A 15,865-nucleotide genomic window follows, 5' to 3' on the forward strand; every position below is an offset into this window, starting at 1 on the left:
ACAAGCAAATGCACCCATCATTGATATCGAGAAAAACATTAAAATATTATGAAAATATTCGCAAAAATGACTTGCAAAACTTATAAATAGCCAAAAGTAATTCTATTTTTTACCATTTTACCACAGTAAGCTTTGAAAGTGCATTTATGCCCTAATTCTCTTGATTTTCAAGTGGCCATTATGGGAGATCCAGGGTGCCATTTCACGAACCGTCTGCAATAGGTAAGAGGCCCATCCTTGCTCTTGCATTTTATCATCTTTTTATGCATTTTAAATAGGAATTTTTATGCTATAAGGGAGGATTTTAATTTTTAGGGTGACAACGACCATCGTGGGTATGGTCATTGGACCTATGATGATCGTGCTTGAGCCCAAAGGCTCGCGTGATGCCATCGCTCTGTTTGTAAAAACAGGTGTGATGGCGCCGAGGCAGATTTTTGGAAATAAAACCCTCTTTTGAAGCAAAAAATTATGATTTTAATCCATGAAAAAAACATTAATAGGTGTTAAATGATGTTTTGTAGGAGATCGTGGTCTTGCAATGGAAGGAAAGAGGCCATGAGGCCGAAGACCACCAAGCAACTCAAGATCCTAAATGCATAAATGCTCTGAGGAATTGCAGGTTGCTAAAGTTCTTCAGGACTACAAGGTTAAGGGCTTAGATGGAATTGCTGCCTTGTTTGATCAGTCTCTGGGAAATATATTGAGAGATCTTCATCATAAAAGGCCAGGAACTAGAACTTGAGGAGATGGATATCTACTTCATCACGGGATTGTCCCGACGAGGGGAAGCGATCCAAATCTTTGGATCTCACCAAGGAGGTGAAAGTACAAGGACTCTAGTCCAGAGGCATTGTCTTGGTGCCGAAATGACCAATGGAGGGAAGGTAAAGATATCGACAATCACCAACAACCTCATCTTGAGAACGATCTTGTTCAATATGGCGCGTGTATCTGACATGCAAGCCTTACATGAGGCTTCAAAATCCTAGCTCTAGTATGCTATCACATGTTTGACCCCCACCATATTCAACTGGTGTGGAGGCCTTTTGGAAAATATGAAACAACAACTGGCCAAGGGGAAGCATGGACACGTGAAGCAATTCGAGTTCAGTTCAATACTGATGACCTTCATTTTAGAGCGAGTTCCCTTATTCTCATATTAGTGGGAAACGTTATCAGATCCTGCCCCCAGAGATGCGAGACTCATGTGATGGAGTCAACTCATGCCTTGAGGAGGAATAGTTCAGCATATGCATTACCCACCACAAGTTTTCGCTTAGGTAGAATGCCAGCTACTCGTGGTAGATGATTATGTTAGGTGTGGAGCCTGATTATCTTCTTTATTTAGAGGTATCGCCGCATTGGACCCCAGTTCGTAATGAGGCAGCAACACTGCCTGTAATATTTGCATTGCAGGGGGGTCTAGGAGGGGCAGCTGCGACCTTTGGGAGCCCCCCCTAGCGGGGGATCGGGGACAGTGCCCCTGAAGCTAAAAATAGATGTAAAATTGCCTTGTAAAATGTTGTAATTTCATAGTCAATCTGAGTCATTCATTAGGCGGAGATCTGATGGTAGAAGTTATGTTTAATTTAGGGTTGTTTTCCCTAGAAGGCAACCCCTCACTATATATGAGGGAATTGTATTGTGTCTATGTAGATCTAAATTCTGAGTGAGAAGAGAGAGGAGATTGAGCGAGAGAGAAGAGGGAATTACAACGGATCCACTATAGATTGTATCTCTTCAATTTGTTGGATAATATAAAAGGAACGACTGGTTGTTTCTCCGCGGATGTAGCCCAAATTGGGTGAACCACATATATCTGTGTCTCTCTTGTTTTATGCATTTTCTGTGTTTATATTTAAGAAATATTTTATGTGTTCCATTGCTATGTAATATATAATTTTCTAACAACTGGTATTAGAGCCGAAGGTCTATTTGGCTAATAAACTCGCAGGAGAGAAGGGTTCCTAGTACAAGTGGGAGGAATGGTGGAAGATGGTAGGTTTAGGGTCAAAAAATTTAATGGCCAAAACTACTAGCTATGGAAGATGCAGATGGAAGATTATTTGTGTCAGAAAGATTTGTTCCAACCATTGAGAAAAAAGGAAAAGAAGTCGAGAAGTATGACAGACACATAATGGTATATTCTCGACAGAAAGGCGCTTGGAACAATACAGTTGTGCCTAGCGGCGTTGGTAGCATTTAATATTTCAAAGGAAACGAAAACAGAGGGTTTAATGTCGACATTGGCCAAACTATATGAAAAACCCTTGGCCTCAAATAAGGTATTTCTTATGAACCATTTTTTTAATATGAAAATGTCAGAAGGTGGATTTGTTGTTGATCATTTAAATGAATTTAATACAGTTACCAGTGAGTTAAGTTTTGTAGGGGTAACTTTTGATGATGAAGTTAGGGCTCTGTTATTTCTGTGCTCATTGCTAGAAAGTTGGAATGGTTTAGTTATGGCCATTAGTAACTCTGTCTCTGTATCTAGTATTTTAAATTTTGATGATGTTGTCGGTGCAATCCTTAGTGAGGAAATGCGACGGAAAAGCTCCGATGAGACATCAGGGAATGCTTTGACTGCAGAGACTAGGGGAAGAAAAATGGAAAGAGGAAAGAGCCCTAGATATCGTAGTAAGTCAAGAAAAGGCAGATCCAAGTCTAAATCAGAGATAGTGTGCTAGAAATGTGGGAAGAAAGGACACCTGAAGAAAGACTGCAAGTCTCAGAAGGGAAAGAAGGAGATGCGCGACAAGAAAATAATCATGAAGCGAATGTAATAGGTGATGTGTTGCAAGATGCTTTGGTTATTTCTTTAGAAAATATTATTGATGTCTGGGTGGTGTTAGAGTCGGTCTCTTCAGCCCTCCATTAGAGATCAAAATGTCTTTTGTTGCATTTCATTTTAGGGGTCTCATTCTTGTTCAGTCATTTGCATTCCATTAGGAGCATCGATCTTTCGACGGTCTTTTCACTCATACCCCTCATGTCATGTACCTGCTGGTCCATGTCTATTCATCAAAATCAATTTTAAAGTCATTTACAGTCCTGTTTGGTCTTTTGATCAGCAAAGAGTCATTTTAGGGTTTTAAACCTCATTAGGTCTAGGGTTTCGTCTTCAAAGTGTTTAATAATGTCCGCAGGCACATGAGGGAGGCTCACAATAAGTTTTCATCGCAAATTTCATCATCACAATCTTTGATCATGACTTTTCTTCAAAACTCTGTTTTGAAGAAAAATCGTCAATTTCATCCTTTGTAATAAATATCATGTAATTTTCCAAAGTTTTTTCAGTTGTAAAGTTTTCAGGTACAGCCCTGGTTGCCTGTGCTAAATTCCATGCCAGCTATCCCTGCAAAAGATAGACAAGATTCATCATCAGTTCAAAAAATCACAAGGAAACAAAAACAGAATTCTTTTGTAAAAGTGCCAAAGTTTTCAAACAGTGGGTTTTCTTCAAATCAAAAATCAAAGTTCATGCCATAAGAGATATGTTTGTGTTTCAGTAATCCAATTACATGCCAAAGACATCAGTGAAACAAAGAAAAATTATGGAGGAAGCAAAAGTCAATGTGAAAAGCCGAAACTGTGGTGAAGCTAGCCTACGCGGCGCATTGTGAGGTAGTCGCGGCGCACTGGGAGGTCGTGGTGCATAGAGCTACCATTCATAGTGTAAAATTGAACGTGTGCGGCGCATACAACCTGCGCGACACACTGGGTTGTGTGCGCGGCGCACAGGGCCGACAAGCAAAAATTTCATCACTGCTTCCAGAAATTTCAAACCAACTCAGTTTTCCTCATGCCAAGTAAGTTTGTAAGGCTGTAAATTGCTATTAGCTTGTGTTTGGTGTTGTTTGGAGGGAAGAATATGAAAGTTTAAAAGTTGAAAACATAAACCCCCTCATTTTGATAAAAACTGCCTCTTAGGGTTTGAATTTGAGTGTTAAAATTTGACGTTGGTGCCAACTATTTCAAATCTCATTCGTTTCCTATGGTTCCTTTCCCCTTCACTGTCATATTATCATTTGTCAATCCCTTATTCCCTAACATCCCAAATCACTTATTCCTAAGTTCTATTATCCCTATTCCTAAACCCTACCATTCCCTATCACTCTCCTTCTCTCATTTCACTTATAAAATCCTCAAGTCCCCAAGCAGTCAAGTGACTGTCCTCACACTTTAAATCTCACTTGACAAACTCCATCATTCTCACTGCCCATTTTTTCCCACAGTCCCTCTATTGACTTTGACACATTTGGCAAAATAAAATAAAGCACCAAACTCTTCATTTTCACCTCAGGCGACATAGATGAAGAAGGCATCGAGGAGGCGTGAAAAGACATGATCTTGGCCGAAGCTTCTTTGGCTGAGCATGATACTTGATGATGGACCTTCATTCCAAATTTCAGCAAATTTGGAGAAAACTTTGTCAATTTTGAATTTTTTGGCTTCAAAATAGATTTTTCTGCCCAACACGTAGCGCCACTTGGTGCGCGCTTATAATTGGGAGATCCTCTGGAGGAAAACTTTGCATTTCTAGATTTGTTATGAAAATTTATGCATGCTCATGAATTACCTAAGGATTTCATCAAGTTCTGGGTTGCCTAAAGGGCCAAAAACACCCTAAAAATGGCCTTTCTGCCACTTTTTGCACCCACAGGAAGCAGTGTTGGGAGATTGAAGTTTTGGAGGGGCAAATGACATCCAAATCTAGAAATTACACTTGGGTTGGAAAGTAGACAGGTAGGGATTTCCAACAAGCTATCATGAGCTCAATTTTGACTTCGGAAAGACCCTCAAAATCAGCCTCAAAGTTGTGCTACGCATAGAGAATTTTGGCCTATTTTTCACTCTTCAGCTCAGAATTTCAACCAATTTTGACTAGTTTCACTTTTTCATGTAACTCTTGCTCTACTTGGATGTAATTTCATGACCATGGTGTAATTTTGGCACATTTTTACTTGTTCTAGAAGATTCATTCACTAAAAAGTGAAAAGATAGTGAATGAATCAGTTTCCTTTTATATAGAGGCAAGTTGTTTCATTGCCTATTTTTTAGTTCCTTGTTTAGATATGGTTGAAACAGCTCCTAGAATGATGAGCTCGACCCCTAGAGGCATGGGAAGGAGTTAGGCTTGTCTATATCATGTAATTTCTCAGTCATTTTCAGGGTTGGACACTTGGGATTGCTTGGCACTCCATTGTACATCTAATTTCTGCATTTTTGGCAAAGGAAAGACCAGGGTTTTGCAGCACTCTTTGGGATTCCTGTGGCTCTGTGTTTTGATGGTGTTCTTCTCTATGTAATTTTTGAGTTCACTGATATTTATGTGCATCATTTCCTTTTCTCTTTGCTTCTGAAATTAAACAAATGAGTGATAAAGGTAGAATTCATTAGCTTGCTATGCTCTGCCTGTTAGTTTTGTTTAATTTTCAATGTTTTCTTCAGTTTGAAGAGGATTCTTGACACCCTCTCGCCCTCTTCAACTTCTCACCAGTATGAGCCCTCCATCTTTACAAATCAAAGCATCAAAATAATTGCCTTTCTTGCCCCAATCAGAACTCTGCAAAACTGGCCTTCATTCCTAGACCCAAATTTGCCTTTCCCTAGATTCCAACAAAACTCCCAAAAAATCAAATCAAATTCTTGCACTTAATACCTAGCCTAACATTAGAAGATATTTTAGTCATCTCAAGCCCCATAAGTCATAATTTGCTGAGATTGACCCAGAGAGAGCCCTCTCCTGTCCTCGTAGGGCTAGCTACGAGGCTGAGCATGGTTTGATGTTGGTCCTGGATCCTGCCTTTTCAGCCTGAGGTAAATCTAGGCACTAACAGGTGGTAGATTCAGGGGCCTCATTCCATGCCACACCTGATAGGAAAGATTTTCATGATTATGTTCAAGGCGATTTTGGACAGGTTCGATTGGGCAATGATAAACCCTATAAAATCATTGGAATGGGTACAATTTTCATAAAACAACAGAATGGAAAACAATGGCTATTGAAGGAGGTAAAGCATGTTCCATATCGGAAGAAAAATCTTATTTCAACAGGGAAGTTGGAAGGTGAAGGCTGTGTGACTACTTTTACAAATAAAACTTGGAAAGTCACTAAAGGATCCTTGGTAATAGCAAAAGGAGAAAAGGCTGGTACATTGTATTTATGCAATGGTATTTCTAATTCTGTTAATGCTTTAACCTCTACAAGAGAAGATACGACATTGTGGCATCATAGGCTCGGGCACATGAGTGAGAAGGGGATGCAGATTCTTCACTCAAGAAATTTGTTGCCAGGTTTTAAGCATGTTGATTTAAAATTCTATAAGAATTGTGTTTATGGAAAACAGAAGAGAGTCAGATTCCTCAGAGTTGGGAAAGAAAAGAAGAGCGAAAAATTAGAGCTTGTGCATACAGATGTATGGGGACCTGCTCAGGTATCATCTCTTGGTGGCTTTCGTTATTATGTTACTTTTAGTGATGATGCAACCAGAAAAGCCTGGATTTATTATATTCAAAATAAATATGATGTATTTGATACTTTCAAGAAATGGAAAGCTTTGGTTGAAAATGAGTCAGGAAAAAGGTTGAAGTGTCTCAGATCAGACAATGGAGGTGAATATTGTCGCAAAGAGCTTGATAGGTACTGTTCAGAGAATGGAATTCATAAAGAGAAGATAGTTTCAGGAACGTCACAAGAAAATGGTGTGTCAAAAAGGATGAACAAGACAATCATGGAGCGTGCAAGGTGCATGAGATTGCATGCAGGATTTCCTTTACAATTTTGGGCAGATGTTGTAGATACTGATGTTTATCTAATAAACAGAGGGCCTTCAAGTTCCTTGGATGGTGGTATTCCAGAGGAGGCATGGATAGGTAAAAAGGTAAACTACTCATTTCTAAAAACTTTTGGTTGTGAAGCCTTTGTCCACATTAATAAAGAAAATAGAACAAAGCTTGAGGAAAAATCAAAGAAATGTACTTTTATTGGAGATGGTGTTAATGATTTTGGTTATCGCTTTTATGATTATGAAAAACACAAAATCATTGGGAGCAGAGATGTCATAATCAATGAAAAGGTTTTGTATAAGGATCAGCTACAGGAAAAGAAACAAGAAAAAGAAAACAGACAATACACAGTGCTTGATGAAATCATATTAAAAGTGATGGTGCCTGAAAATCATAATGATCAATGGCCAGAACAACAACCACAATAGCAACAAGCACCTCAAACACCTGAAAGTATTGTTAGAAGATCTACCGTATAAGTAGACCCCCTCAATGATACTCTTCTTCATTATATTATGTACTGTTGACTGATTCTGGTGACCTAGAATGTTATGAAGAAGCAGTGTAGGTAGAAACCAAGAAGAAGTGGTAGCAAGACATGAAAGAAGGGATGGATTGCTTAGCACATAACCAGATGTGGGACTTAGTCAAGTTGCGTGCAGGTAAAACAACATTGCAGAATAAATGGTTTTACAAGTTGAAGGAAGAAGATGGAGGTCGAAAAAGGTATAAAGCTAGACTTGTGGTGAAAGGGTTTACACAGAAAAAGGGTATAGACTTTGATGAGATATTTTCTCCTGTTGTTAAAATGACTTCAATCAAAACTATTTTAAGTCTAGTAGTAGCTGAAGATTTGCATCTTGAGCAGTTAGATGTAAAGACAACCTTTCTCCATGGGGATTTGGAGGAAGAGATATATATGCAGCAACCACAAGGATATGATGTAAAAGGGAAGAAACTAGTGTGCGGGTTGAAGAAGAGTTTGTATGGCTTAAAACAAGCTCCAAGGCAGTGGTATCTAAAATTTGACAGGTTTATGTCTGAACAAGGTTATACTAGATGTCACTCTGATCATTGTGTTTATCTCAAAAGGCAAAATGATGGCAGCTATATTATATTGTTATTGTATGTAGATGACATGCTTGTTGTAGGTTCTAACATGCATGACATAAATGTGCTCAAAACAAAATTGGTGAACTCATTTGCAATGAAGGATTTAGGTGCAGCAAAACAAATCCTTTGTATGAGAATAACGAGAGATAGGAAGAATTGAAAATTAACATTGTCTCAAAGTGAGTACATATAAAAGGTCTTGAAAAGGTTTAATATGCAAGATGCAAAACCAGTTAGTATACCTTTGGGTAGCCATTTCAAATTAAGTAAGGAGAAGTGTCCCAAGGCTCAGGAAGAAATGGCTCATATGTCTAAAGTTCCATATGCATCAACAGTTGGAAGATTAATGTATGCAATGGTCTGCACAAGGCTTGATATTGCACATGCAGTGGGAGTTGTAAGCAAGTACATGAACAATCTAGGAAAATAACATTGGATGGTGGTGAAGTGGATTCTCAGGTATTTGAGAGGTACCACAAATCAAGCATTATGCTTTGGTGGTTCAAACATTTCTCTACAGGGATATGTTGATGCAAATATGGCGGGTGATAGAGATAACAGGAGGATCACAACAGGGTATGTGTTTACTGTAGGTGGAACAACTGTCAGTTGGGTCTCAAAACTGCAAAGTGTTGTTGCACTCTCAACAACGGAAGCAGAGTATGTTGTTGCTACAGAGGCTAGTAAAGAAATGATTTGGTTACAAAGGTTTCTGGATGAATTGGGTAAGAATAAGGAGTTCGGTAGGTTATACAATGACAGCCAGAGTGCCATACATCTTTCAAATAACTCTACATTTCATTCCAAGACTAAACATATAAAGCCTAAGTACCATTTCATACAGTCAGCGTTGGAAGATGGACAGTTGAAGCTGGAAAATACACACACTAGCTAGAATCCTGCAGATATGTCAACAAAAGTTGTAACCAGGGAGAAACCGAGAGTCTGCTCAGTTTCAATTAGTCTTCAAGTATGATGAAGACAATGAGAAACAGCCAGGTCCAAAGTGGAGTCATTGTCCAACAAATGAAGCAGCGATGGAGTTGCTATAATCAATCTCTGAGTGGGAGATTGCTGGGTGTGGAGCCTGATTGTATTCTTTATTCAGAGGTATCACCACATTGGACCCCAGTTCATAATGGGGTAGTAGAACCACCCATAATATTTGTGCTACACGAGGGGCGGCTGCGACCTTTGGGAGCCCCCCCCTGGCGGGGGATCGAGGGCAGCACCCTTGAAGCTAAAAATAGATGTAAAATTTCCTTGTAAAATATTGTAATTTCGTAGTCAATCTGAGCCGTCGATTAGGCGGAGATATGATGGTAGAAGTTATGTTTAATTTAGGGTTTTTTTCCCTAGAAGGAAACCCCTTGCTATATATGACGACATTGTATTGCATCTATGTAGATCTGTATTTTGAGCGAGAAGAGAGACGAGATTGAGCGAGAGAGAAGAGGGAATTACAATGAATCTACTGTAGGTTGTACCTCTTTAGTTTGCTGGATAATATAAAAGAAAGGACTAGTTGTTTCACCATGGACCTAGCCCAAATTGGGTGAACCACATATATTTGTGTCTCTCTTGTTTTTTGCATTTTCTGTGTTTATATTTATGCAATATTTTATGTGTTCCATTTCTCTATAATATATAATTTTCTAACAGATTATGCTTACGTTGACATGGATTTCAGGTGGGATCCAAATCTACCTCTACCACCAAGAGAACAGTGGACCGATGCAGGTAAAAACTTGTTTTTTAGATTTTTTCATGTTTTATGATTTTTTGTAAAAGTGTAAACTGAGACTCAACTTGTGATAAATGTGCATATGTGGGACCAGAGAGAGCACTAGGCATGTTTCCAATAGTAAGGCGAGTTACAGATCAGATAGTGGGCGCAAACTATGAAGAAGGGTCGGACCCCTTAGCTGAGATGGAGTGCAATATGGAGGCAATAACTCGAGGAGTCCAAGGGTATGCCACTATTGATGATGTTCCACTGTGTTGGCAGAGACACATAGTGGGAGTCTCTGCGAGACTACGTCAGCTATTAGGTCGAGAGATCAGAGCAGTCTCGTGCTATCATGAGCACTGTGCAAGGTGATAGTCTATCTAGCTCTTTTACACATTTTGTAGGCTTTGAAAGCCAAGTGTCCCAAAACACTTTATTTTTTGATATCTTTTTGTAAATAGTCTGATAGACACGATATATATATATATATATATATATATATATATATATATATATATATATATATATATATATATATATATATATATATATATTATATATATATATATATATATATATATATATATATATATATATATATATATATATATATATATATATATATATATATATATATATATATATATCTATATGTTTTATTTCCTACTTATGTGTCCATAATATGATTAATTTTATAAATGATGCAAATTCCTATCAAGAACAAAATTTGCTAACGGATCTGTTAATGTATTTAAATTACATGGAATATGTTGATACATGATGAAATCAAAATTTCTTTCCAACAATCTAACACGTAGATACATACACAATATTTGTGGATTTCTTACTGACTAATGATTGTTTAACTGTAACACAACGAGTTGTGAATCCAACTTGACAACTAAATACCTAAGGCCTAGAGCAACTGCTTCTAACAAGAGTTCAATAACTGCACTGTATTCAACAATATTATTGGTTGTTCGACCAAGGTAAATACCTTGTAAGTTAATCAGATCGCCATTAGGGTCATAGACTACCCATGCTGCAGAAGAAAGGTTCCGTGTGCTATGACAAGCATCATCAGCAAAACTAATGTAATGGCTTGACGACATCTGCAAACTGAGTGGAACACAGGATAAGAAAAAAACATGTCTGCAAAGAAAACAAACACGCCAAAACTCAAAAACGCACATGAATGAATTAGCACACTAATGTACAAAATTCATTACACGGATTTCACACATAATACTTCTTCAGATACAACCCGTTACGGGGCTGTGACAATGCATTTCCCTCATAATCACATAGCTCATAAGCACCTTTTTGTAAGACACACTTGACAATTTAGGACCCGTGCCACATGGGTTCAAACCTTCCTACTCCCAATTTATCGTTGGTTTGATTGTAAAGAAGGATCAAGTCACCTTCAGCAAAAGTGCGGGGAGAAACGGTTTGGTCAAAATGAGCTTTGACCCATTTATTTTGAGCTTCAATGACCATCGCAGCAATACAACGAGTCTCGTCAAGCCTCCCAAGATAAAGTAGTCGTTCCTCTTCAAGAGAGGTATCTAGAAGAATTTCGATAGCTAGTTTGAGTGAGGGGATTTCACATTCGATTGGAAGAGTTGCCTCTAAACCATATACCAGTCGGAACAGAGTGAATCTAGCGACCGTCTTAGCTGAAGTTTTGTAAGCCCAAAGAGATGATAATAGCATCAAATTCCAATCCTTTTTGTGCTTCCCAACGGTACACTGAAGCATCGTAATCAAAACTTTATTAACTGCCTCAACTTGGCCATTGGCCTATGGATAATAAGGAGTTGAGTTATCATGACGGAGGCCCAACTGAGCAGTCAACTCTGCCATCATGTGCTGATGAAAATGTGATCCATGGTCAGTCACAATGGATTGAGGAACACCAAAATGTGCTATGACATGGTTAAAAAGGAACTAAGCAGCAGTAATACCATCAACATTGTATGTAGGCATTGCCTCAACCCATTTAGTAAAATAGTCGACGACAACAATAATATAACCATGCCCCTTGGCTAAGCGAGGGTTACATATCATGAAATCAATGCCCCATTTAACAAATGGGCCAACGATAATTTCTTGGTGTAGGGGTGTGGTTGGCGCGCACTACTTGCAATTGAAAATTTTGCATTCGTGGCATTTTTGGATAGCTAGAATGCAATCTTTAAAGATAGAAGGCCATAAATAACCGGCGCAGAGGATTTTTTGAGCAGTGGCATATTTGGACATATGACCACCAGAGGCACCATAGTGGCAATCATTTAAGACTCGCTCAGCCTCTTTTAGTATGAGACACCTTCGAAGAACAGAGTCCACACCGACCCGATACAATGTATCACCAAGGATCTGACAGGGTTGGGACTAATGTCAGATGCGATGTCAGTCGGATCAAGACAAATCATATAAGAACGTTTGGGTTTAAATATAAAAAGTAATATCTCCATACCATGGGTTGAGAGTACTGATCAGAAAAAAAGTTTCATCAGGAATCTTCTTAGTAAAAGCAGTCAAAGTGATTGTAGACGGAAGAGCATAGATCAACTCAGCAAAAATGAGCGATTTCTTTGATTTGGCAGTAGTAAATTCCAAATCAAACTCCTGCAGGATAATGATCCATTTGGAGTATTTGACCCCCAGTAACTGACAAGTCAATATATAGGTCATGGGGTTGCAATCAGAAATCACTGTGGTTTTTTGTAAAAGGATATAGTGTTGAAATATTTTGATGACATGGACTTCCACCAAGGCCAACTTCTTGACATGAGAATATTGAGACTCGATATCGAGAAGATTCTGACTTAAATAATAAACCATGTGCTCGTTTCCCTCGTCGTTATCTTGAACTAACACCATAGCGAAAGTAGTATCAGTTGCCTCCAAGTATAGGAAGTAATCGCGTCGATAATCTGGGGGATGCAGTAATGGAGCACTGATGAGTGTGTCTTTTAAAGCACCGAAGGATTTCTGGGCAACTTCATCCCAAATAAAAGGGATCCCCTTCTTAAGTAAGTGAGTAAAACCCTTAGTGAGTTCAGTGTAATTAGGGACAAATCGATGGAGAAAATTAACCTTTCCCTGTAGGCTTTGCAATTGCAGTAATGATGTAGGGGGGAGTAAATTGACAATGACCTCAACTTTCAAAGGATCGATTTAGATACCTTTGCGGGACACCACAAAACCCAAGAGTCGACCAGACTCAATGCAAAACACACACTTGAGTGGATTGAGATGGATATTATAATATCGACATCGTAAAACGATGGATCTTAAGTGATTCGGATGGTCACGACATTTAGCACAATGAGCAGGTAAGTTGTCAAGGTAAGGTTGAAAAATGTGTTGAATGTCGTGAAATGCATAAGAAATTTCCCTTTGGAAGGTAGCGCCAACATTCTTTAAACCAAAAGGAAGATTTTTGTAAGAGAAAATACCCCAGGGACAGATAAAGCCATCTTATGTTGATTAGCAGGTGAAATTTTAATTTGGTTATAGCCAGAAAAACTATCCATGAACGAGAAAATCTCACTCCCAGTGCATTCGTCGATGATCTGATCGATAAAAGGAGTGGGATAATTATCTTTGGGACATGCGCAATTGATATCGCGGTAATCAACAAAGACACAAATCATGCCCTGATTTTTGGCAACAAGGATCATGCTGAACACTTAATCTGTCAATGGAATAGGATAAATAAAACTCGCTTTTAAAAGCTTCCCCACTTCTTCTATGATAACAACAACCTTTCGAGGGTGCATAGGGCGAAGCCGTTGTCGAACAGACTTAGCACTAGGATAAGTCAGAATCTCATGCACCACTATTGTTGGATCAATACCAGGCATTTCCTCGTATGAATATGTGAAGACGTCTCAATTTTTTTTAAAAAGTTGAGTGTAAATCCTGATCTCATCTCGAGAACATGAAACCCCAATATGAATGTCCTAGACAATCCTAGGTTTAATGGAAATGTCAAGAGGCATAGTAGAAGTGATGTTCCCCATATTACCCTCTGACAATACTTCATTCACTAGGACAGGTGTTTGAAGTGGAGGCATGGGACAATGAGAAAAACACACTTCAAGACAGGAAGGCATCTCATCGAGGCTGGGAAGAAATGAAGAATGATGATGTAGACCGTTCCATGGATTTTCATCCAGAGACATGACCTGAACGATACTCTCATCTGTATGGAATGTCTCGTTCAAAGGATCCAGATAATTCCAAGAACCAAGCCAAGGAGATGGTGCATAAGTGTGTAGGTTCATACTGAAAACAATATGACTTTCTGAAGCAGCAATCGAAGCCAAGACAATTTCTTGATAATTTTGCTCCAATGGATTTAAAGGCATAGCATCTCCAAATGAATCAATTTGATCCAGGGTAGGAATAATCCAAGGATCCGTAGAGACCGAGATCATATTGATTGAATTAACATGTGGAGGTGGGAGAGTAAAAGTACCCATTAAAGTAGAGTCTTTGAAGAGACCTTCCCCTACACTCTCATAAGGAATTTCAGAGTTTCCCACGTAAGGGACATTGTCGTTCGATGAACCAAAAGAGAAGAAAGACAGTTGATCGACAATGACAATTTTTCCTTCGTGAGGAAAACGAAGCACTTGGAACAAAAAATAAATGATAAAAAACATAGCGTGGGTCTAGCTTCGCCTGAGAAGAAGGTTGTAGTTGAGATTCACATCTACAACTTCTACTTCTAATTCAACAGTCTTTCCTTCCAATGTAATCGACACGTTCGTGAGAATAACGTATAGATTTGAACCTCTACCATAAAAAGCTTCCAAGGTGTTCGGGGTCTGGTTAAGAGTAGGAGAGCCAATGGCCTTCCAACACGAAACATACATGATGCAAGTAGAAGCACCTTCATCAATAATAGTCTAATGGGTCATCTTTCCTTTAATAAGAACTTGTATTAGAAAAGCAATCTGATGAGGAAGACGAGGCACATGGTTTTCAAGATCAAAAGTAATCAGACTTGAATCAGAAGGATCAATAACACCTATAGCATACAACAGTGTCTTCCGCTACGTTGGACAGGATTGAAGAACCTCCAAAGTATACATCGCTGAATGTTCTTGAGCTAAATCCTCAATAATATTGTAATGTTGCGCAGCTCTAGCATTTGGATTAAGAGATAATTTCTGGAGAGCACCTTTGGGAGGTGGTAGGATTACGGACTCACTGTTAGGGTGCTCAATATGAAGTGGACGAGAACTGGATGGAGTAGAAGTAGAAGGAATATCAATGACTTCTTTCTCCACCGTCAGCTTATGTGTGGCTTGATAGGCCTTTGTTTGAGTAGCAATCGAGATAGGTGATGAACCTTGCATCATGAAAACCTGAGAACCTCAAGAAGTAGAGGATTATGGTTAGTCTACCAACTGCATCTGCTGAGATGGAAAAGGTTCTTTTAAGATAGCCAGAGTCCCTTTCAACAAGTGATTAACTTCAGAACATCAGGGACAACCCTTGGTGTAACGGTCTTCCTCACAAATGAGGCAAGGATATTTCGGCTTTCTTTTAGAAGCATCATTAGCAGATGATTTAGGAGCATCCTATTTTGGGGCATTGAATTTGGCTTTACCTTTGCCCTTTTTCTTAACTTTAGAGGCGTTATCTGCTATGGTAGATTGAACAGCATGTACCTCAGAGGTTTTACTAGGACTGGATGAATTCTTCGAAGGATTATTAGAACCAGTGTTTGAAACAAATTTCTTCTTCGAAGAAGCTTTCATGGAAGTTTGAGACACAGAACCAATTACGCCATCAACAGGCGGTGCATCAGGAGACTTTGATGTTGTTAGATCCGAAGATGGTCTCGGAGAATTAGGCAACATCTCATACAACATGCCAAATTGCGAATAGACCAAGTCTAGATACTGGGCACAGGCAACAACTTTCTCTTCAGTAACACATCCACCCATAGCTATATCCTTAGCAATCTTGCTTACGAATGATTTGGTGAACCATTTAGTCAACAACTCATCAACATTCTCAAATTTGATGAGGCGACACCGATGTCTCCTTTCATGGATATGATCAAAAATGTGGGTCACGATGTCTTGCTTAAAAGATGTGATCAAATGAGTGCCAGTTTCATATCGAACCAGAAATTAGAAGTGGGTGAGGAAGGACATAACTAGAGAGTTGAAGTCAGCATAGGTACCTTGAGGTAACTTAATA

General features: G+C 38.9%; 1 pseudogene; it reads right to left on the bottom strand.

Moving 5' to 3' along the window:
- Positions 1-15,606, bottom strand: part of LOC149214332 (peroxisomal adenine nucleotide carrier 1-like) — a 45,760-nt pseudogene extending 30,154 nt beyond the window's left edge.
- Between the last annotated feature and the right edge of the window lie 259 nt (positions 15,607-15,865).

The sequence above is a fragment of the Pinus tabuliformis genome, chromosome 1_1 (genome assembly GCF_031772625.1).
Source record: "Pinus tabuliformis cultivar Carrire ecotype Pingquan chromosome 1_1, CPIR1, whole genome shotgun sequence".
NCBI lineage: Eukaryota > Viridiplantae > Streptophyta > Pinopsida > Pinales > Pinaceae > Pinus > Pinus tabuliformis.